General features: G+C 45.6%; 1 pseudogene; it reads right to left on the minus strand.

Annotated features, from left to right (window-relative positions):
- Window positions 1-23,085, minus strand: part of LOC101152636 (large ribosomal subunit protein eL6-like) — a 64,261-nt pseudogene extending 41,176 nt beyond the window's left edge.
- Window positions 23,086-25,082: the final 1,997 nt, after the last annotated feature.

The following is a 25,082-nucleotide window of genomic DNA, read 5'->3' on the forward strand; positions in this document are numbered from 1 at the left end:
CACCACCACAACCGGTTAATTTTTGCATTTTTTTGTAGAAATGCGGTCTCACTTGGTTGCCCAGGCTGGTCTCAAACTCCTGGGCTCAAGCAATCCTCCCCCCTTGGTCTCCCAAAGTACTGGGATTACTGGTGTTAGCCACCAAGCCCAGCCTCCCTTGTTTTTTTTCAAAGCAGTGACTCTCACCTAAAATTCAGTTGGACCACATATATTCATCCAAAAAGCATAGGCTTCTGTGTAGATTTAGAAATTGCAAGATATGCCTTCATCTTATCAGCTGTACAGTTGTAGGTTATCTCCTGTTCTCTTTATTTATTAACTGGAGATAACACAACCCCTACTGTACCCTATGCACCCCACAGTGCTGTTTGCAAGGATTAAGTGAGATCATGGAAAGGGGAGGAGTTTTATCAGATGCCAAAGAACTGAACACCTTCAAAATTCTTATTATTCCAACGGTTCTCTTAAGTTGGTGATTAGAAGCTGACAAGCTCCTTCCAAATGAAGCCGTAGTCTCCTGACCTCACCACCTCAAAGAACAAGGCAGCAGCCCTCTCTTTCTCTAACATATTTATTTATTTATTTAGTTAGAGACATGGTCTTGCCATGCCACTCAGGCTGGTCTTGAAAGTCTGGCCTTAGGCTTGGCGTGGTGGCTCACGCCTGTAATCCCAGCACTTTCAGAGGCCAAGGCGGGTGGATCACGAGGTCAAGAGATCGAGACCATTCTGGCCAACATGGTGAAACCCCGTCTCTACTAAATATACAAAAAATTAGCCAGGCGTGGTGGCGGGCGCCTGTAGTCCTAGCTACTTGGGAGGCTGAGGCAGGAGAACGGCATGAACCCAGGAGGCGGAGCTTGCAGTGAGCTGAGATCGTGCCACTGCACTCCAGCCTGGGCGACAGAACGAGACTCCGTCTCAAAAAAAAAAAAAAAGAAAATCTGGCCTCAAGTGCAGTGGTGTGATCATAGCTCACTGCAGCCTTGAATGTCTGTGCTCAAGCAATCCTCCCACCTCACCTTCCCAAATAGCGAAGACCACAGGCATGCGCCAATACGCCTGGCTAATTTTTAAATTTTTTCTTTTTGTACCAATGGAGGTCTCATCATGTTGCCCAGGCTGGTCTTGAACTCCTGGTCTCAAGCGATTCTTCAGCCTCAGTTTCCCAGAGTGCTGCAATTACAGGCAGGAGCCACCACGCCTGGCTACAAACACAGTTTTTTAAGAGACGAATTTATAAGATTTATCTGATCACCACTTTGCTCAAGCAAATCATTTTTCCAATCTATATTCAGTAGCAGCTGTAGCAACTGCAAAATGACTTACTGTTCATAACACTTTGCTTTGGCGACAGGAAGGAAATTAGACAAACTGTAAAGGTCTCCATATTTCATTCCATATTTATGTAAAAACCCAAAACACAATAATCCTTTGCAGTTGTTCCTGGTGTCAGATGGGCCAGAGAATTGTGGAGTGAAGGAAATGGCAAAGCCAGCAAGTTGGTGATCAGAGGGCAGCTCCAGAGAGAGAGTTACCAAGCACGAGGGGCAGGGGGAGCTTGGCAAAGGGCCAACCATAGGTCAGGGTGGCCATCACCCTACCCTCACGCCACCTATGTCCATACACAGATACCCACTGTCCACTCTCTTCCCTCTCAGCTCCTTCTCTTAGGAAAGGTTCTATTTTTATTTTTAATTTTTATTTATTTTTCTTTTGAGACGGAGTTTCGCTCTGGTTGCCCAGGCTAGAGTGTAATGGCGCGATCTCGGCTCACTGCAACCTCCACCTCCCAGGTTCAAGCGATTCTCCTGCCTGAGCCTCCCGAGTACCTGGGATTACAGGCATGTGCCACCACACCTGGCTAATTTTGTATTTTTAGTAGAGATAGGGTTTCTCCATGTTGGTCAAGCTGGTGTTGAACTCCTGACCTCAGGTGATCTGCCCGTCTCAGCCTCCCAAAGTGCTGGGATTACAGGCATGAGCCACCGTGCCTGGCCAAAAGGTTTTATTTTTATTTATTTATTTATTTAGAGACAGAGTCTCAATCTATCCCCCAGGCTGGAGTGCAATGGCGCGATCTCTGCTTGCTGCAACCTCTGCCTCCAGGGTTCAGGTGATTGTCCTGCCTCAGCCCCCCGAGTAGCTGGGATTACAGGCTTGCGCCACCACACCCAGTTAATTTTTATATTTTTTGTAGAGACAGGGTTTCGCCATGTTGGACAGGTTGGTCTTGAACTCCTGACCTCAAGTGATCTACCCGCCTCAGCCTCCCGAAGTGCTGGGATTATAGATGTGAGCCACCATGCCCGGCCAACTCTTAGGAAAGGTTCTGACAGAAGTCATTTAAGCCTCAAGGTGGATGGATGTAAGACACTCCACTGCCTCTCTCTAAAGGTATTTCCATTTTTACCCTTATCACTGTTTAAATACAGATGTGTCCAATCTTTTGGCTTCCCTGGACCACACTGGAAGAAGAATTGTCTTGGGCCACACATAAAATACACTAACGATAGCTGATGAGCTTTAAAAAAAACTGCAACAAAATTTCTTAACGTTTTAAGAAAATTTACGAATTTGTGTTGGGCCCCATTCCAAGCCATCCTGGGCCATATGTGGCCTGTGGGCTGTGGATTGGACAAGCCTAGTTTAAAACCTTTACTACAAAATTCAAAATTCAAGCCCTCTGGCCAAGCACAGTGGCTCCTGCCTGCAATACCAATGACACATTGGGAGGCCAAGGCGGGAGGATTGCTTGAGCCCAGGAGTTCAAGCCTGCAGTGAACCATGATCATGCCACTGACCTGGGGAACAAAGCAAGACCCTATCTTAAAAAAAAAATCTCAAGCCCCCTAATGTAAGAAAGCACTCCTGGCCGGGCACGGTGGCTCATGCCTGTAATCCTAGCACTCTGGGAGGCTGAGCCGGGTGGATTGCCTGAGCTCTGGAGTTTGAGACCAGCCTGAACAACATGGTGAAGCACTGTCTCTACTAAAATACAAAAAAAAAAAAAAAAAAAAAAAATTAGCCGGGCTTGCGACTGTAGTCCCAGCTACTCGGGAGGCTGAGGCAGGAGAATTGCTTGAACCCGGGAGGTGGAGATTGCAGTGAGCTGAGATCGCGCCACTGCACTCCAGTGAGACTCCATCTCAAAAAAAGAAAGAAAGAAAGAAAAGAAAGAAAGAAAGAAAGAAAGAAAGAAAGAAAGAAAGAAAGAAAGGAAAGAGAGAGAAAGAAAGAAAGAAAGAAAGAAAGAAAGAAAGAAAGAAAGAAAGAAAGAAAGGAAAGAGAGAGAAAGAAAGAAAGAAAGAAAGAAAGAAAAGAAAGAAAGAAAGAAAGAAAGAAAGAAAGGAAAGAGAAAGAAAGAAAGAAAGAAAGAAAGAAAGAAAAGAAAGAAAGAAAGAGAAAGAAAGAAAGAAGGAAGGAAGGAAGGAAAGAAAGAAAGAAAGAAAGAAAGAAAGAAAGAAAGAAAGAAAGAAAGAAAGAAAGAAAGAAAGAAAGAAAGAAAAGAAAGAAGGAAGGAAAGAAGGAAGGCACTCCGGTTTGCTTCTCCTGCCAGTTCATCATTACTCCACCAACTCCATGTTGCAGTCACACTCAACGTACCGGGCATGTGGTGACCAACAGTTCTGCACCTTGACCACAGTGGTAGTTAACAATGTCTGTTTCATGGTATTGATGTTGTAACGTAGTTATGCAAGATGCCACATTGGGAGAGGATGGCGGATGGGTGCCTAGCACCTCCCTGTATATATATATTTTTTACAACTTCCTGTGACTCTACCATTATTTCAAAATAAAATGATTGGCTGGGTGTGGTGGCCCAAGTCTGCAATCCCAGCACTTTGGGAGGCTGAGGCGGGCAGATTGCCCGAGCCCAGAAGTTCAAGACCAGTCTGGGCAACATGGCGAAACTCCGCCTGTATAGAAAATACAAAAATTAGTCAGGTGTGGTGGTACGTGCCTGTTGTCTCAGCTACTTGGGAACTACAGGTCGAAGTCAAGGCTTCAGTGAGCTGGGATCATGCCACTGCACCCCAGCCTGGGTGAGAGAAAGACTTTGTCTCAAAAAAAAAAAAAAAATTATTAAAATAAAATGTGCCAAGTCTCTCGTGTCTTTCTCTCTTTTCTGAGAACATTATCATTCTCATATATACTTTCTAGACCTTCCTCATTCTTCATTCTTCAAAATCAGCCCGCTCATCATCGCTCAGCACCAAACAGGCACTCAATAAATGTTTGATGAACGGGCAAATGAATGGTCCCTGTTATTTATGTGATAAAGAATTAATAAACCAGCAAAGGCTGGGCACAGTGGCTCATGCCTGTAATCCCAGTACTTTGGGAGGCTGAGGTGGGTGGACCACGGGGTCAAGACATCGAGACTATCATGGTCAACATGGTGAAACCCCGTCTTTACTAAAAATACAAAACTTAGCTGGGCGTGGTGGCGCATGCCTGTAATCCCAGCTACTCAGGAGGCTGAGGCAGGAGAATTGCTTGAACCAGGGAGTCAGAGGTTGCAGTGAGCCGAGATCACATCACTGCACTCCAGCCTGGCGACAGAGCAAGACTCTGTCTCAAAAAAATAAAATAAAATAAAATAAAAATAAATAGCTGGGCACAGTGGCTCACGCCTGTAATCCCAGCACTTTGAGAGGCCAAGGTGGGCAGATCGCCTGAGGTCAGGAGTTCAAGACCAGTCTGACCAATATGATGTAATCCTATCTCTACTAAAAACACAAAAATTAGCCGAGTGTGGTGGCACGCACCTGCAATCCCAGCTACTTGGGACGCTGAGACAGGAGAATCACTTGAACCTGGGAGCCAGAGGTTGCATTGAGCTGAGATCGTGCCATTGCACTCCAGCCTGGGCAACAAGAGCGAAACTTCATCTCTAAATAAATAAATAAACCAAAATTTAGCAGTTAAAAGGATGAGCTCGGAAGTCAGGCTGCCTGACTGCATTCCCAGTTCTATACTCTGTGTTCCTGAGTACCTCTGAGCTTCGTTTCCTCGTCTTAAGTAGGAATAGTATGCCCATAGTAGGATCGTTGTGAGAATTCAATGAGTTAATACACATAAAGTGCTTACAACACTGCCTGGGCACAAAGTAAGCTCTTAAAATTGGGTTTTTATTATATCTGGGATGGCTTTTCTGACCTGTCTCCAAACATATCACTAACCCCCATGTTCCCACATGTACCCAAAACATCCCGTGCTGCTCCTCCACCCATCCCCACGCCTCCGTCTTGCTGCCAGCATCATCTTATCATACTGTGTCCTGGTTATCTACTGCTATGTAACAGACCACCCCAAGAGTAGTGGCTTAAAACAACCATACCATTTATTTTGCTCAAGAATCAACAGTTTGGGCAGGCTCTGTGAGAATGGCTTTTCTTTGCTCTAGATGGTAACAGCCCAAGTGGCTCAAAGGCTGGGGAATGGATCTAAAGCCATATTCACTCACATGCCTGGTGCTTGATGCAGGCTATCAATTGAGACCTTAGCTGGGGCTCCTGGCCAGAACACAGACACACAGCCTCTTCGTGTATCCTGGGCTGTCTTGTGACATGATGGCTGAGCTCCAGGGGCAAATGTCCGAACAGAAAAAGAGCCAAGAACAAGCCATATCACCTTTTATGACCCGGTCTCAGAAGCCACCTGGTGTTACTTCCTCTACTATCTATTCATCTAGGAAGTCCCAAAGGTCCTCCCAAGTTCACAGTAAGAGGAAATAAACTCCAACTCTTTTTTTTTTTTCTTTTTTCAGACAGCGTCTCACTCTGTTGCCCAGGCTAGAGTATAGTGGCATGATCTCGGCTCACTGCAACCTCCACCTCCTGGGTTCAAACCATTCTCCTGCCTCTGCCTCCCGAGTAGCTGAGATTACAGGCGTCCGTCCTCATGCCTGGCTAAGTTTTGTATTTTTTTAGTAGTGATGGGGTTTCACCATGTCGTCCAGGCTGGGCTCGAACTCCTGACTTCAGGCGATCCACCAGCCATGGCCTCCCAAAATGCTGGGACTGCAGGCATGAGCCACTGCACCCAGCCAAACTCTTGATGAGGGAGTAGCAAGGTTCTGGCAATGTGGGACCAGAGATATTACTGTACTAACCGTGTGTTTTACTTTCTGTATCTTGATGCTTTGAGATCTGGGGCCTTGCTGACTCTGAAGGGACTACTTCTCCCAGGATTAGCCAATTCCTAGAGACAATAAACAAGCTCAAGTTCTAACTCCTCAGGATAGAATTCAAGACCCCTCCAATTAGGCCTCAGTCTAACTTCCTACCTTCCCTCTCTCTAGCCCCTCTACAAACTGCTCCAACGGTTTAGCCAATTTCCCGTTCTCCAAAGACACCTCGCAATTACTCTTTACTGGATCTCTTGCTCACCTTTCAAAGTCCAACCTGAGCCCCGGCTCCTCTGTGCTCCTCCATGCTCCTCCGTGAAGCCATTCCCATTCATAGGGATGCATGTCCTTTCTGAACCCTGTCTCACAGCATTCATCCTCTGTACCAGTCCCTTTATTGCTTGGTTATACAACAGATCTACCTATGTTGTTAATTAGATTCTGAAGATTAAAGCTCTAAGGAATTTTAAGAGATTATCTTGTTCAACACCCTTAATTTGAGGCGAGGAAACCAGGCCTGAGTGATTACTGGCCCAAGGTCCCAGCACTCATTAATGGCAGGGGAAGGAATAGAAGCCACAAACCCATTTCTACTTTATTCTCTTTCCTTAACACCAGGTTGCCTCTATTCAGCTATTTTAAATGTGTTAGTCTTGTCCCTGGCAGAGTTTTGAAGCTATATTAGGGCAGGCAAGGACTACATCTTAAGTCACTTGTATCCTGACAACATCCAGCAATGTCTTAGTAAATCTATGTTGAAACCATAAAAATATTTCTAGGTCTTTCCTTTACCCACTAGGAACTGAAACTTTTCTTTTTCTTTTTTTTCTTTTTTTTTTTTTTTTTTTGAGAGAGAGTCTCACTCTGAAGTCCAGGGTACAATCTTGGCTCACTGCAACCCCTGCCTCCGGGGTTCAAGAGATTCGCACGTCTCAGCCTCCCAGGTAGTTGGGACTACAGGCGCACGCCACCACACTGGACTAATTTTTGTATTTTTAGTAGAGACAGGGTTTCACCATGTTGGCCAGGCCAGTCTCGAACTCCTGGCCTCAGGTGATCCACCTGCCTTGGCCTCCCAAATTGCTGGGATTACAGGCATGAGCCACTGCACCCAGCGTTGAAATTTTTCTTTTTTTTTTCTTTTTTTTTTTTTTGAGATGGAGTCTCGCTCTTGTCCACAGGCTGGAGTACAATGGCACGATCTCAGCTCACTGCAACCTCCACTTCCTGGGTTCAAGTGATTCTCCCTGCCCCAGCCTCCCAAGTAGCCAGGACTACAGGTGCCCACCACCACGCCCAGCTAATTTTTTTGTATTTTTAGTAGAGACAGGGCTTTGCCATGTTGGCCAGGCTGGTCTCGAACTCCTGACCTCAGGCGATTGCCCACCTTGGCCTCCCAAAGTGCTGGGATTACAGGCGTGAGCCACCATGCCCAGCCGAAATTTTTCTTAAGAATAAAACGTTTTTCTCCTCTTTTAATACAGAATACCTTTCTTATGAGTTTTCTAAAAGTACGTTAAGCAAACCAAAACAAAAGGAGGTGGGTAATGTACCTGAAGAAACTTAGCCAATTCAATTTTTGCAACCTCAGAAGCATGTTCCATTTACTTCTTGGAACTAACTGTGGTCCCACCATAAATTGAACCAGATACACTTGCTCTAATGTTATCTCAACTTTGCAGGCAGATTGTAACCCAGGGTTGGTTTAGTTCATCTATTTCCTAGTCCATTAATCCATTGCTCTTGCTGTCTCAGCCGTGTGGGCATTCTTTCAGTTGGAACATACAGAGGCTGCTTTCTCCTCCAAAAGCTTGAAAGCAACAAAGCAAGAAAGAGAGAAAAAGCAAGACAGCAAGAAACTGAGAAAAAGCAAGAAAGCAAAAAAGCAAGAAAGGGAAAGCAAGCAAACACAGCTTCTACTTCTTCCCTTATAGAATCAGAGCCCCTTGAGAGTGCCTACAGGATCTACTTAGAAAGGTTATTTTGCAAATGTCCCATTAGCTACGGCATAATACAGCTCTCCTCCAGCAGAAAAGCTCCGCTTTCTGGGAGTCTGTTCCCTCCTCAGCCTAATGGATTCTGTCAGGGGCAGGATGTGGCTTTTGCCATCACGGGCCATAAAACCCAGGAGTAATGGCTGCAGTGATGGCGGCCTCCTGCCGGCCCATCAGCACTGGAGTTTGACGGTGAGGAGGAGAGAAAGGAAAACTGGGAAAAGTTCTGAACGCTCAATAACTTTTCAGAGGTAAGATGAGGGAGAGAGAGACCTAGAGCCATAATTGCAGAAGCCTCTTGCAAAATTTAATTAAAACTTGGGCAGAAACAAACACCAGAAACAAGTGTCATTCATCAACTTAAACTGCCAACTAAGGTAAACACTGCCACAAACTCAGGAAAAGAAAGGGAGGAGAATGGAACGAGGGGTGATCACTCTAGATATCAAGCAAATCAAATTACCCTGAAGGCCCTGCCAGACACATGCATTAATCATTGGTTATCCCAGCTGCACACCTGTATGGAGAGGAGAACTTGGCGTGCTCAAATTGACTCTGGCTGGCAAAGTGGGAAAGCAGAAGGACAGGGTGGCAGGCCAAGGGGAACCCAATCCAGAAGTGGCCACGTGGCACCCACGGCTCTGCACTGGCCAGGTGGAAGAAGGAGGAACCACGTAAGATTCAGGCGAGGGCGTACAATCATCCCCAGCTTTCCAGTCTTGCTTCTTGTTTTCTGGAGCCTATGTAGCTGGACAAACCTGCTGAGCTGCAACGCGAAGCAACTTTCCCCGGGAGGGGGAAGGCTTCAGGGTGAATGCAAGCCAACTCCAGGGATAACAGAGTGGGAAAGCAAGTTGAGCTTTCAAATCCTTTATGTGGCTGGTTTTCTTCTCTCGTGAGATTCAGCATTTAGTAGGAGGGAGACAGGGTAGGGTGGGGTGGGGACAAAGTGAGCCGTTGACTTTGTTTCCTGGGTCACAGGCTTTGTACACCCACAAGTCCCGAGGGCTGGTCACAAGCTGAAACCTTCTTACTCCAGAGAGAGGAGGCTGGAGAGCAGCTCAGCCATCCAGGCTGGGAGCTATCTGCACTTGATGAGCAATTTCAAGTGGGAACCATCAGAGTGTGTGCCTGTGTGAATGCCAGAGTGCATTTAGAGGGAACAAATGATTTATTATCGGGGCCTCAACAAAGTTACATTCGAAAAGGGAGGGAGCCTCTTATTCCCCTCCTTATCATTAAAACCTTAAAGAGGTAGAATCCATTTGGTCTCTTAAGCCAGGCTGGAAGGGAGTCACAGCTAATCAAGCAGCCCGCTCAGCTCCTCCAGCCCTTCTTTGAGTACAACAATATGTATAAACTGGCAAAAGGGACTACAGACTACTTTGATGTTAAACAAAGAGGAAAACCTCCAAAACAGGGTAAAAATTGTATCTCTGTTTAACTCTTCCACCTCCTTTCTTCAGCACGAATTTAAGACACGTACAGCTAGGCTCCAGGGAGAGGTACATACTGAAAAATTATCATTTCAGATACTTAGATCCAAGTATTTTGTAGCAAGAGAAAATGTCCAGTCTCCTCTTCTGAATTACTTTCTCTGATTACTTTTTTTGTTTGTTTTGTTGTTGTTGTTGTTTTTGAGATGGAGTTTCACTCTTGTTGCCCAGGCTGGAATGCAGTGGCATGATCTCGGCTCACGCAACCTCCATCTCCCGGATTCAAGCAATTATCCTGCCTCAGCCTCCCGAGTAGCTGTGATTACAGGCACCTGCCACCAAGCCCGGCTATGATTAAATATTACTTCACTAATAACAAATACTGTGCTCTGGCCAGGTGCAGTGGCTCACACATGTAATCCCAGCACTTCAGAAGGCTGAGGCGGGAGGATCACTTGAGCCCAGGAATTTGAGATCAGCCTGGGCAACACAGTAAGACCCCTGTCTCTACAAAAAATGGAAAAAATTAATTGGGCATGGTGGCGTGCACCTGTCATCCCAGCCACTTGGAAGGCTGAGGCAGGAGGATCACTTGAGTCCAGGAAGTCAGAGACTACAGTGAGCTGTGGTTGTGCCACTGCACTCCAGCATGGGTGAAAGAGGGAGGCCCTATCTCAAAACTAAATAAATAAATAAAATACTGTTTTTTGAGCAGTTTCTGGGGCCTGATGCTACAAGAAGAGCTCTACGGTGACCACCTCGTTTAATCCTTCAATAACCCTGTGAGATCCATATTGTTGTCTCACCTTAAAACTGGAGGAATAGACGAGCTAAGGGACATGCCTAATATGTCCCAGCCTATGATAGAGAAGTGTTCTTTTTTTTCTTGAGACTGAATCTTGCTGTGTCACCCAAGCTAGAGTGCAGTGGCACAATCTTGGCTCACTGCAACTTCTACCTCCCTGCGACTTCTGCCTCCCAGGTTCAAGCGATTCTCCTGCCTCAGTCTTCTGAGTAGCTGGGATTACAGGTGCACACCACCATGCCCAGCTAATTTTTGTATTTTTAGTAGAGATGGAGTTTCGCCATGTTGGTCAAGCTGGTCTTGAACTTCTGACCTCAGGTGATCTGCCCACCTTGGCCTCCCAGAGTGCTGGGATTACAGGCATGAGCCATCGCGCCCAGCCTAGAGAAGTATTCTTTTTAAATTTCTAATTCATTTGAACCGGATTTTTTTTTTTTTTTTTGAGACGGAATTTCGCTCTTGTTGCCCAGGCTGGAGTGCAATGGCACGATCTTGGCTCACCGCAACCTCCGCCTCCCGGGTTCAAGTGATTTTCCTGCCTCAGCCTCCCAAGTAGCTAGGATTACAGGAGTGCACCACTACGCCCAGCTAATTTTGTATTTTTAGTAGAGACAGGGTTTCTCCATGTTGGTCAGGCTGGTCTCAAACGCCCGACCTCAGGTGATCTGCCCACCTCAGCCTCCCAAAGTGCTAGGATTACAGGCGTGAGCCATCACGCCCTGACAAAATGGAATTTTTCTAAAATATATTGTATGCTTCCAGGGGTTACAAAAGAGAAAATTCCTAGGAAATGTCCAGAGGAAATGATCCCTGGGCAGGTTGGAATTCCAGCCTTTAGGTCCTAGGGATGCCAGGGAAGGAGAATCTGTTGTGAACAAAGACCACAAATTGCTGCCTATGTGGAGAAGAGGAGCACGTGCCTGGGCAGCCAGACAGAAGGAGAAGTCAGAGGAGTTGAAGGTTGGAGGTTTGGTGAAGTAAAAGAGAGCACTAGGAAGGTTTTCAATCACTATAGGTTGAAAACCAGCCATGGTTCAAGAAGGAAGAAGCTCATAAGATTCTGGCATACATATTGTCCCACTTCTCCTTGGTAATGATGGGGTTCAGGACATTCATGCTATCACACAATATGGCACCTTGGCACATCAGAGGCAGAAAGGTCACTCTCTCTTTCCGCTTGCCCTCCCTGCTGAAGCAGATCATAAGACCTTCTCTCCAGAGGTGCTCTCCCTACACCTGGAAGAAAGGAGCTTCCTTATCGACGTAGGAGCGCAGAGAAGAATCTGAACAAACAGGATCTGCTAGACACCCCCAGTTTGTCACCATTAGAGTCTACCCACGTCATCCAATCACATCTCTCTACAACCATCCTCTCTTCACCAAACCTAAGCACATAAATACACAGGTTTCCCTCTTTCTTTGGATTTTCATTTCTGAAAGCTACTGTGTTTCATAAAACTTACATTAAATAAATTTGTGGGGCTGGGCACAGTGACCCATGCCCATGATCCCAGCATGCCGGGAAGCCAAGGCAGGAGAATCGCTTGAAGCCAGGAGTTGAAGACCAGCCTGGGCAACATGGCGAGACCCCATTGCTAAAAAAAAAAAAAAGAAAAATTAAAAATTAGCCAGGCATGGTGGTGCATGCCTGTGGTCCTAGCTATTTGGGAGGCTGAGGTGGGAGAACTGAGCACAGACATTCAGGGCTCCAGTGAGCTATGATCTCACCACTGCACTCCAGCCAGGTGACAAAATGAGACCCTGTCTCTCTCTTTTTTTTTTTTTGAGATGGAGTCTCACTCTGTCACCCAGGCTGGAGTGCAGTGGCACAATCTCGGTTGACTGCAACCTCTACCTCCCGAGTTCAAGCAATTCTCCTGCCTCAGCCTCCCGAGTAGCTGGGACTACAGGCGTGCACCACTATGCCTGGCTAATTTTTGTATTTTTAGTAGAGATGGTGTTTCACCATATTGGCCAAGCTGGTCTCAAACTCCTGACCTCAGGTGATCTGCCCGCCTCAGCCTCCCAAAGTGCTGGGATTACAGGTGTGAGCCACCACACCCAGAGACCCTGTCTCTAAAAAAAAAAAATTATAAAATAAATTTTGCCGGACGTAGTGGCTCACACCTGTAATCCCAGCACTTTGGGAGGCTGAGGCGGGCGGATCACGAGGTCAGGAGATCGAGACCATGCCGGCTAACACAGCAAAACCCCGTCTCTACTAAAAATACAAAAAATTAGCCAGGCATGGTGGCGTGATGGCCTGTGGTTCCAGCTACTCGGGAGGCTGAGGCAGGAGAATGGCTTGAAGCCAGGAGGCGGAGCTTGCCGTGAGCTGAGATCGTGCCACCGCAATCCAGCCTGGGTGACAGAGCGAGACTCTGTCTCAAAAAACAACAGCAAAAACGTTTGTGAACAAAAACAATCGTGGTGATGGTTGACTGATGTTGTTAACCTTATTCTTCTTCCTTATTGCCCTAGAGCTCCATTTCAACTCACACCAAAACGTTGTATTGGATGCTCAACTTTCAGGTTAAGTATCGATCATATCCAAAGAGCATGCGTGGGGTAAGACATCACCTGACTCCCAGATACTGTCATTCACATTTACAATAAAATGCAAGGATCATCTCATTATTTCGTTGTATTCAAATTGTGTGTCCATAAACCTGAGAAATGGGGATGGGGGAGGGTTGGAGTCACAAAGAACTGATTTGTGGCTGGGCACAGTGGCTCACACTTGTAATCTCAACACTTTGAGAGGCCGAGGCAGGTGGATCACCTGAGGTCAGGATTTCGAGGCCAACCTGGCCAACGTAGTGAAACCCCGTCTCTACTAAAAATACAAAAAAATTAGCAGGGCGTGCTGGCAGGCACCTGTAATCCCAGCTACTTGGGAGGCTGAGGCAGGAGAATCGCTTGAACCCAGGAGGCTGAGGTTGCAGTGAGCTAAGATCGTGCCACTGCACTCCAGCCTGGGCAACAAGAGCAAAACTACATCTCAAAAAAAAAAAAAAAAAAAAAACTGACCTGTAATCCTAGCTTACTAGCAGAGTCACTTTGGACACTTTAATCTCCCAGCCTCAGTTTCTCATTCTGTAACATGGAACTAAGCATACCCACTTCACAGCACTATCGTGAGAGGCAATAACTCCTGGAGAGCCTTTTCAGGGGTTACTGTATGAATACACTAAATGAACAGATGCATGTTTTGCCTGCATTTACAAATATAACACCTTTACCTCCTGGCCTCTTACACCGTCAAATTGAACTTTATTAAACACTGATTGTTAAACCATAAAATTCATGGTGAGGTGGATCTGTTCTGGACACCATTTTAAGGACTATGGCAATTCCAAAGTGCTCAGAGAAATTCACTGTGAGCTCGTGCCACAGCATGAGACGATATTGGAACAAAGCTACCGTGCAGAGAATTAAAGTGGGTTGAGCAGCCGATTAAATGTATGTGCTTCATACTTTCACAGGCCTTATCTCACTCAATTAATAGAATGGCATCAAAAGGTTGATATTTTTATTCCCATTGTATAGAATGCTTCAACAACCCCCATGGTCACAGAACCAACAGTCAGCATAGCTGAGATTCATATCCAGGTCTCATTGACTCCAAAAACCCTACTTTATATATTGTTTCATGTTGTTACCTAATTTCGTAATGAATTTAGATACTGGAATTGTATTAAGAGTACCCAGAACATTATTATTATTATTATTATTATTATTATTATTATTTTGAGTTGGAGTCTCGCTCTGTCGCCCAGGCTGGAGTGCAGTGGCGCAATCTCAGCTCACTGCAAGCTCCGCCTCCCGGGTTCATGCCATTCTCCTGCCTCAGCCTCCTCAGTAGCTGGGATTACAGGCGCCCACCACCACACCCGGCTAATTTTTTTGTATTTTTTAGTACAGACAGGGTTTCATCATGTTAGCCAGGATGGTCTCGATCTCCTGACCTCGTGATCCGCCCGCCTCAGCCTCCCAAAGTGCTGGGATTACAGGTGTGAACCACCGCGCCCGGCCCCAGAACATTATTTAAGGCTGGACAGTTTCAGGTAAATTTTTCAATGGTTTACGATCCGTGGGTGAGTGATTCTGAATATTACTGGTGAAATGCAATTTCTCTCTCCATCTGTGTTCCACTTTCTGTTTCTGTCTTTCTCCATCCCTTCCCGCTGACCCCCGCCATGACTTCATAGTGTCCTCATCAATGTAAAGATGAGATTGTAAATCCAAGATTTTTTTTTTCTATTTAATATACTAGGTAAAGAGAGAGAGGCCAAGAGAGAGAGGGAGAGAAATTACAAAGACGTATTCCTTAACCTCAAGAGTTTATCCTTGAGATCTGTACTGAAAACATTTACTCTAAGGCTAAAGTAGTACTTTCATGTCTCTGCTGGTACTTTAGCCAGAGTTTCTAAAACAGTGTGCCAAGATCATGGGTCTTAGTGAGGATACTGATCCCTTCAAACATCAGGGCAGCCGGAGCTGGGGTGACCTCAGTTCCTGGTCTGTCACCTCCAGCCAACAGCAGCCGTTACCAATATTATCATCCCTATATGGACCTCCCCAGGAGAACGATTAGGAAGCTCTGTCTCAAGTCGGGAGGCAAACGTTGGGCAGAAAAACCATGTGGCAGAGGTATGCCTTGAAACACTCCCCGGAAGACCCAAGGTGTCCATATATGTTTCTCCTCTAGGAGAAATATGGCATAGAAGAGTCCAAAAATTGGCCGGGCATGGTGGCCCACACCTGTAATCCCAGCACTTTGGGAGGCCGAGGCGGGCAGATCACTTGAGAGAAGGAGTTCGAGACCAGTCTGGACAACATGGTGAAACTCCATCTCTACTAAAAATACAAAAAATTATCCAGATGTTGTAGCGCATGCCTGTAATCCCAGCTACTTGGGAGGCTGAAGTACAAGAATCGCTTGAAACCTGGAGGCGGAGGTTGCAGTGAGCCAAGATCGTGCCATTGCACTCCAGCCTGGGCAACAGAGCGAGACTCCATCTCAAATGAAAAATAAAAAAAAAGAGTCCAGGCCGGGCACGGTGGCGCACTTTGGGAGGCCGAGGCAGGCGGATCACGAGGTCAGGAGTTCAAGACCAGCCAGGCCAATATGGTGAAACCCTGTCTCTACTGAAAATACAAAAATTAGCCAGACGTGGTAGTGCGTGCCTATAATCCCAGCTAGTCGGGAGGCTGAGGCAGGGGAATTGCTTGAACCCAGGAGGAGGAGGATGCAGTGAGCCAAGATCACGCCATTGCACTCCAGCCTGGGTGACAGAGCAAGACTCCGTCTCAAAAAAAAAAAGAGTCTGAAAATCTAGACCTGGAACTGTCACTAAACTCCCTGTATGTTCCTTCCCCTCCCAGAGTAGGCCTTGACTCTCTAAAGCCCTCTACCATTCTAACTTCCTGGTTGGAAAAAATATATCTATCACTTAGACATGAAGGTGCAGCTCAAAGGAAGAAATATGGCAGCATTTGCAGCATGAGAGTCAGTCATTTTATTTTTTTGGTTTAAAGTGAATTTTCATTTAGTTCAACTCCAACCATCCTGATGGAACCACAGTTTGGCTGAAGGGTAAAACGATGTGTGCACTGGAGTGACTCGTGTAGACGTGACCTAATTCTCAGCCGCCCCACCAATATTTTATTCTTCAAAACTGACCTACTAGACAACTGGCATTTGACATTGCTGTTACTAATGCATGCGAGTATGCCTCAGCCTCTTCCTGGAAACTGTGGCATCCTTATCTCCATCTTCCCGGAGCCCCAGGGACTTTCCAGGGAGGGGCTGCTATCCTGGGCACTAAGCACAAGAACTAACTTGCTGTTTTGTCTTCAGACCACAAACATCTATTATTTGAGCAACCATTTCTACGATAACCAGGTTACCCTAACTCTCTAAGCCTCAGTTTCCTCTTCTGTAAGATAGGAATAACAGCCAGGCGCAGTGGCTCACGCCTATAATCCCAGCACTTTGGGACCCTGAGGTGAGTGCATTACCTGAGGTCAGGAGTTCAAGACCAGCCTGGCCAACATGGTGAAACCCCATTTCTACTAAAAATACAAAAATTAACCAGGTGTAGTGGCGTGTGCCTGTAATCCCAGGTACTCGGGAGGCTGAGGCAGGAGAATCGCCTGAACCCGGGAGGCGGAGTTTGCAGTGAGCCAAGATCACACCATTGCACTTCAGCCTGGGCGACACAGCAATACTCCATCTCCAAAAAAAACAAAAAAAAAGAGATAGGAATAACAATATCCACGTTAGAGGACAGTTGTGATAATTAAATGAGAAAATGTATGTAAAGTGTTTGACACAGGCCAATCACCTCCTTCTGTTCCTGGCTTTGTTCGTAGCCTTCTCCATAGACGATACTGAGTGAGGAGTCCCAAGAGGTGGAAAAACTGGTGCTGAGAGGACAAGCAGGCAAAGAATCCTAGACAAGGCCTAGATGGCTCGCGCCTGTAATCCCAGCACTTTGGGAGGCCAAGATGGGTAGCTCTCTTGAGGTCAGGAATTTGATACCAGCCTGGCCAACATGGTGAAACCCCATCTCTACTATAAAAATACAAAAATTAGCTGGTGTGGTGGCCTGTGCCTGCAATCCTAGCTACTCGGGAGGTGGAGGCAAGAGAATTGCTTGACCCGGGTGGCGGAGGTTGCAGTGAGCAGAGATCGCGCCACTGCATTCCAGCCTGGGTGAGGAAGACTTTGTCTCAAAATAATAATAATAATGATAATAATTAATTAAAAGAAGAAAATTAAAAAAATAAGAAGAATCCTAGACAAGAAAGAGTCCGTTTCAAGGTCACAGTCTTTTCCTGGAATGAGTCGGTAACTGGAGGTACAACATTTCAGGAAGAGGGGAATTGAGCTAAACAATAAGCTACTAAGCCTGCAGCTCTTAGACAAATGTGGACTTGTGAATGTAAATCTAACAATTTTGACATATAAAAATGTTTTTTTAATTCCACAAATTAAAAGTAGGGCCAGGTGTGGTGGCTCACACCTGTAATCCCAGTGCTTTGGGAGGCTGAGGTGGGAGGATGGCTTAGCTCAGGAGTTCAAGACCAGCCTGGGCAACAGAGCAATACCCATCTTTACAAAGAGTAAAAAATTAATCAGGTGTGGTGGCACATGCCTGTAATCTCAGGTACTCAGGAGGCTGAGATAGGAGGACCACTTGAGCCCAAAAGTTTGAGTCTGCAGTGAGCCATGATCACACCACTTTACTCCAGCCTAGGCAACAAAGCAATACCCTTTCTCAAAAGAAAAAAAATTAAAAGGAGATTGACACCATTTGTGAGAACATTTGTGCTATCCCCACAGGTGGCAATGAATAATTTGCTTCATTGGAAGTATATGTCTCTTTGACTCCCGTAGAAAACACACAGCAAACTAGAGATTGGGGACCCTAGAAGTGGATTTGGGCTTATGGGTAATACAGAATACGCACTTTTTTTTTTTTTTTGAGACGCAGTCTCACTCTGTCCCCCAAGCTGGAGTGCAGTGGCACAATCTTGACTCACTGCAAGCTCTGCCTCCTGGGTTCACGCCATTCTCCTGCCTCAGCCTCCTGAATAGCTGGGACTACAGGAGCCCGCCACCATGCCTGGCTAATTTTTTTGTATTTTTAGTGGAGACGGGGTTTCATCGTGTTAGCCAGGATGGTCTTGATCTCCTGACCTCGTGATCCGCCTGCCTCGGCCTCCCAAAGAGCCTCACAAAGAGCTGGGATTACAGGCGTGAGCCACCGCGCCCGGCTAGAATATGCACTTTTAAAACTACAGAACGGCTGGTGTTTGCTGTTACCACTTTATACATATGTGCTTGCCTCTTTCTAAGTCACTAAAACCAATGTTTACACTGTTTATACTGCCTATGTATCAAGAAACATAAAAGTGCTCATTCTATTCGACTCGTTCATTGTTTTTGTTTTTGTTTTTTTAAGACGGAGTCTCACTCTGTTGCCCAGGCTGGAGTGCAATGGCGTGATCTCGGCTCACTGCAACCTCCGCCTCCCAGGTTCAAGCGATTCTCCTGCCTCAGCCTCCCGAGTAGCTGGGGTCACAGGCATGCGCCATCACGCCTGGCTAATTTTCTTGTATTTTTAGCAGAGACAGGGTTTCACCATGTTGGCCAGGCTGGTGTCGAACTCCTGACCTCATGATCAGCCTGCCTCAGCCTCCCAAAGTGCTGGGATTACAGGCATGAGCCACCATGCCTAGCCCCATTCATTCTATAGCTGGGAATTTTTCCTAAGGGAATAATTCAGTGGCTTAAGCTAGAAACCTGGACATTATTGTCAGGACACTGCCACAGGCAAGAACAGATGGTGACAAAGTGAGCCATAGTACAGCCACTCAGGTGAATACACAGCCATTAAAAACAATGTTTTCTGTAATCCATGTTATAGCATGGGAAATGCGTATAATATTAACTGAAAAGGGACAAAATATTAAATATAAGGATGATTACATCTCTACTTTTTTATTTTTATTTATTATTATTATCATCTATTTATTTGTATTTATTTTATTTTTTAGTAGAGATGGGGATTCACCGTGTTAGCCAAGATGGTCTTGATCTCCTGACCTCTTGATCTGCCTGCCTTGGCCTCCCAAAGTGCTGGGATTACAGGCATGAGCCACCGCGCCCGGCATCATCTCTACTTTTTAAAATCAGCATACATAAAATAAAAATACAACAGGGAACTATGCCAAAATATCAATAGTGATTTTCTTTGAGTGGGAAAGTTTTTCTTCTTTTAAATTTTTCTCTTTTTTTTTTTTTTTGAGATGAAGTCTTGCTCTGTCGCCCAGGCTGGAGTGCAGTGGTGCGATCTCAGCTCACTGCAACCTCCACCTCCCAGGTTCAAGTGATTCTCCTATCTCAGCCTCCGGAGTAGCTGGGATTACAGGCACCCGCCACCATGTCTGGCTAATTTTTGTATTTTTAGTAGAGATGGGGTTTCACCATGTTGGCCAAACCATCTCAAACTCCTGACCTCAAGTAATCTGCCCGCCTCGGCCTCCCAAAGTACTGGAATTACAGGCGTGAGCCACCACGCCCGGCTTCTTCTTTTAACTTTTTCCAAATTTTCTGGTTTTTAAAATCGAGGTAATATTTACATATAGAAAAGTGCACAAATCTTAAGTGTACAATGTATTTTAACAAATATGTACAACAATATCTCAAATCAAAATCTCTAAGGCCCCTTTCTTATTGATCCACTTCTGAGCACACAGGCAACCATTATTCTTATTTCTATCTCCTTACATTAGTTTTGTCTGTTCTTGAACTTTATATAAATGGAATCAAGTGTGTAATCTTTTGTGTGTGGCTTCTTTCACTCAAAATGTTTTAATGATTCATCCAAGTTGTCGAATTTCTTTTTATTATTGAGTAGTATTGCATTGGATGGACACAACACATTTTGCTCATCAAAACCATCATTTTATTTGGGTTGTTTCCAATGTTTTGCCATAGGAATAAAGCTGCAATGAACATTCTTGTAGATATATATAGATATAATATATATATTTCTTTTGAGTAAATATCTAAGAGGGGAAATCCTGGATTATTTTACATATATATATGAATTCAACTGCCAACAATTTTTCAAACCGGTTGTACCATTTTGTACCTCAATCATCAAAGTATGACTATGAGAGTTCCAGCTGCTCCACATACTCTCCAGCATTTTGTATTGTTGCCTTTGAAATTTTTGCTGTTCTAGTGGGGGTATGACAGCACCTCGCTCTTTTTTTTTTTTTTTTGAAACAAGATCTCTCTCTATCACGTGGGCTGGAGTACAATGGCGCAATCTCAGCGCACTGCAACCTAAACCTCCCAGGCTCAAGCAATTCTCCTGCCTCAGTCTCCTGAATAGCTGGGACTACAGGTGCACGCCACTGTGCCTGGCTAATTTTTGTATTTTTTTTTTTTTTTTTTGTAGAGAGGGGTTTTTGCCATGTTGTCCAGGCTACCTCATTCATTTTAATTTGCATTTCCTCAATATGCATATTTTCTTTCTTTTTTTTTTTTTTTTTGAGATGGAATCTCGCTCTGTCACCTAGGCTGGAGTGCAATGGCACGTCCTCAGCTCACTGCAAGCTCCACCTTCGGGTTCAAGCAACTCTCCCTGACTCAGCCTCCTGACTAGCTGGGATTACAGGCGCCTGCCACCACACCCAGCTAATTTTTGTATTTAAAAGTACAAGGCTCTTGCCACCACGCCCAGCTAATTTTTGTATTTAAAAGTACTTTTGTACTTAAAAGTAGAGATGGGGTTTCACCATGTTGGCCAGGCTGGTCTTGAAATCCTGATCTCAGATGATCTACCTGCCTCGGACTCTCAAAGAGCGTGAGCCACCGCATGCGGCTTGCTTGCTTTCTCTCCTTTCTTTCTTTCTTTTCTTTCTTTCTTTCTTTCTTTCTTTCTTTCTTTCTTTCTTTCTTTCTTTCTTTCTTTTTTAATGTATTTGTTCTCTGAGCTCAGTGGATCACACCTGTAATCCCAACACTTTGGGAGGCCAAGGCAGGTGGATCATTTGAGGTCAGAAGTTCAAGACCAGCCTGGCCAACACGGTGAGACCCTGTCTCTGCTAAAAATAAAATAATTAGCTGGGCCTGGTGGCATGCGCCTGTAATCCCAGCTACTCGGGAGGCTGAGGCAGGAGAATCACTTGAACCAGGGAGGCAGAGGTTGCAGTGAGCCGAGATCATGCCACTGCACTCCATTCTGGGCGACAGAGTGAGACTCTGTCTCAAAAATCATAATAAAAAAAATAAAATGTATTTGTTCTTTAATTAGTTTCATTCCAAGAAACTCATTTTTGTTTTTTAGGGCTTTTCCGCATCCAGTCTACAGTGCTCTGGCGCAATCACAGCTCACTGCAGCCTCAACTTCCCCAGGCTCATGCGATTCTTCCATCTCAGCCTCCCAAGCAGCTGGGTCTACAGGCATGTGCTACTACCCTGGCTAATTTTTTTTTTTGAGACAAAGTCTCGCTTTGTCACCCAAGCTGGAGTGCAATGGTGTGATCTTGGCTCACCGCAACCTCCACCTCCTGGGTTTAAGCGATTCTTCTGCCTCAGCCTCCCAAGTAGCTGAGACTACAGGTGCACGCCAACATGCCTGGCTAATTTTTGTATTTTTAGTAGAGACGGGGGTTTCACTATGTTGGCCAGGCTGATCTCGAACTCCTGACCTCGTAATCCACCCGCCTTGGCCTACCGAAATACTGGGATTACAGGCGTGAGCCACTGTGCCCTGCCAATTTTTTTTTTTTTTTTTTTGGTATTTTTTTTAGAGGTGAGGTCTCTCAATGTCGCCCAGGCTGGTCTTGAACTCCTGGGTTCAAGCAATCTACCTGCCTCAGCCTCCAAAAGTGCTGGGATTACAGGTGTAAGCCACTGCATCTAGTTGTAAGAAACTTAAAACACCAATTTTAAAAGATAAACTCCATTCTCCAGGACAAACATGGATCACAGGTAGCCCTGGAGCTGAAGAATAGCTTTTTTTTTTTTTTTTTTTTTTTGAGACAGAGTTTCCTTCTGTCACCCCAGCTGGAGTGTAGTAGCACGATCTTGGCTCACTGCAACCTCCACCTCCCAGGTTCAAGAGATTCTCATGCCTCAGCCTCCCAAGGAGCTGGGACTACAGGCACCTGCCACCACACCTGGCTGACATAGATATATAGATATATATATATATATTTTTTTTTTTTTTTTAGTAGAGACGAGGTTTCTCTATGTTGGCCAGGCTGGTCTTGAACTCCTGCCCTTGGCCTCCCAAAGTGCTGGAATTACAGGCGTGAGCCACCATGCCTGGCCAAAATTTTTGAGTCCACAGCTTTCTTGGAGGTGGCCGGGGACCAGGGCTTGCTCTGCTCTGTAATCTCACATTTCTCTTTTTCTGTGTTGAAGATCGCACCTTCCTGGTGTCTGGGCTTCCACAGCTGCCTCTTCTTGAAGTAAGCATCAGTGAGCTATTTTGGGATTTTCACATTGCTGATATCAATTTTTGAGGAGGTGGAAACAACAAATTTCTGGTGTGCTCTTCCCAGAGGAACTCAATTGAGAATCAGAGGTTCAGTAAAAAGTAACAAGCCAGTGCCCAGTTGCTTCGTGAAAACCACTGTCTTGCCTCTGCAGTGCCCAGTGAGGATGAGCAGAGTGGTCCTGGGAGAGAGGCTGGCCCCGTTTTCTCACGTGCTGGCTGGTAGGGCTTCTGCCCTGGTTCAACAGCTCCCCAGGCTTATCATCAAAAGGACAGTACCTAGGCATTTTGCAAATTTTAACCACGCAGGTACCATCGTGCTTGTCACCAGCAACTGGTTTATTAACAGTGACAAGAACAGTCCTCTTGCTTTTCAACCCTGGATTTAGCAGTTGAGTACTTCCTCTTGTACATGGTCTTTCTGGAATGCACAGCAGATTGGGAATACCTGCCAATTCCTCTGAAGAGGACAGGATTGTGTCTGCAGTGGGGCTTCCCCTTGTTGGTTTTTTTCAGCCTTGAGTCAGGTTACCCTTTTTCACCTTGCCACCTGCATCAACCTTCTTGCCTTCAGGTTTCACCTCCTTAGTATCGGGCTTCTCATCTTTTTCTTGCGAGATGGGAGAGAGAGCTAAGGTCCTGGCTTCCAGTCTGTAATCAATCCAGCATATTTTTATGTACTTATTTCCCATTGTTACGCCTTCTTTGTGAAATGTCTGTCCAACTCTTCTTTAATATTTAGTCCTGAGTCCCATAGGCAAGCCCTGATCCCCGGCCACCTCTAAGTCCTCATTTCAGGTCCTTTGGACCCAAGGTGAGCATTGCGGTGGGCTTCCAAAACAAATCAAGAGCTCTTACTAAAAGTAGGGTGAATGGATCTGGGTGTCCCAAAACAATAAATGCCCACCACATTGTCTTTCTCTCCCAAGCCTCCACTCTGCTCCATCTTGATCTATCAAGACCCCACCCATCCTCTCAAGGCCAAATCTAAACTCAGCCTCTTCCAAGGAATTTGTCCAAATCCCCTCCTTCCTCTTCGCCACCACCACCAGAATAATTTGTTGTATTATCTCATATGACAATTCTCTCACTTTGTGTATTAGTCAGGGTTCTCCAGAGAGACAGAACCAATAGGAGGTATAGATAAGGGAGCTTATATTAGGGAGAATTGGCTCACGTGATTATAAGGCAAAGTCCCCACAATAGGCCATCTGCAAGCTGGTGGGAGAGAGAGGCCGGTAGCGTGGCTCAGTCCAAGTCCAAAAGCCTCAAAACCAGAAAAGTCATCAGTGCAGCTCTCAGTGAAAGCCTGAGAGCCCTCAGGAGGCTCTCAGAGTCTGAGTCCAATGCCAAGGAGCCTGGAGTCTGATGTACAAGGTTAGGAGGAGCAGAAGCAAGTGTCCGGCACTGGAAGAGAGAAAGAGCTGGAAGAATCAACAAGCAAGCTAATCCCCCTTCTTCTGCCTGCTTTGTTCTAGCTGCGCTGGCAGCCCATTGGATGGTGCCCCGTCCACAACATTGAGGGTGGGTCTTCCTCTCCCAGTCCCCTAACTTAAATGTCAATCTCCTCTGGCAACACCCTCACAGACACACCCAAGAACCAGCCATCTAGGCATCCCTCAATCCAATATTAATATAATACACCTAATATTAATCAGTACACTCTGCGATTTACTTTCAGGATTTGTGTTTCTGGGTCTCATTGACCCTACCACATTCTAACTTTTAAGATCAGAGTCAGTCTTTATTTTATTTTTTTGAGACAGAGGCTTGCCCTGTCGCCCAGGCTAGAGTGCAATGACATGATCTCAGCTCACTGCAACCTCTGCCTCCCAGGTTCAAGTGATTCTCCTGCCCCAGCCTCCCAAGTAGCTGGGATTACAGGTGCATGCCACCATGCCCTGCTAAATTTTTTCTTTTTTTTTTGTATCTTTAGTAGAGACGGGATTTCACCATGTTGGCCAGGCTGGTCTTAAACTCCTGACCTCTTGATCCACCCGCCTTGGCCTCCCAAAGTGCTGGGATTACAGGCATGAACCACCGTGCCTGGCCCAGAGTCAGTCTTGCAATAACTTGGCACAGTATCATATACATAGCAAACTACACATTCCTTCATGCATTCATTCAACAAATATTTACTGAGCATCTTTTTTGCACCAAGCCTAATGCTAGAGAATGGCATGCAATGATGAACAAGATAGGCACACCCCTGCCCTTGTGAAGCTTGTAATCATATGGAGGATATAGATAGGAAAACAGTCAATAACAGCACAAAGTGGTAAGTACTCTAATTGGAGGAGTACAGAATAATACAAGAGCATATAGGAACCACACTGAGACCTGAAAGATGAAGAGCCAAGTGAAGACTTCATAAAATTGTATTAAATATAAATGATTTAAATTAAAAATTACCAAATATACAAGGAATGGTGAACATAACCCATCAAGCAAAAACAGGGAGGAATTAAAGGTAACTCTTGCCCATTTTAGAGATACGCATCATTTGATTTGCCTCAGATGTGCTTAGGAATTTTTTTTTTTTTTTTTTGAGATGGAGTCTCGCTCTGTCACCCAGGCTGGAGTGCAGTGGTGTGATCTAGGCTTACTGCAACCTCCACCTCCCAGATTCAAGTGATTCTCCTGCCTCAGCCTTACAAGTGGCTGGGACTCAGGCACTTGCCACTACACC

Source organism: Gorilla gorilla, chromosome 5 (assembly GCF_029281585.2).
Source record: "Gorilla gorilla gorilla isolate KB3781 chromosome 5, NHGRI_mGorGor1-v2.1_pri, whole genome shotgun sequence".
In the NCBI taxonomy this organism is placed as follows: domain Eukaryota; kingdom Metazoa; phylum Chordata; class Mammalia; order Primates; family Hominidae; genus Gorilla; species Gorilla gorilla.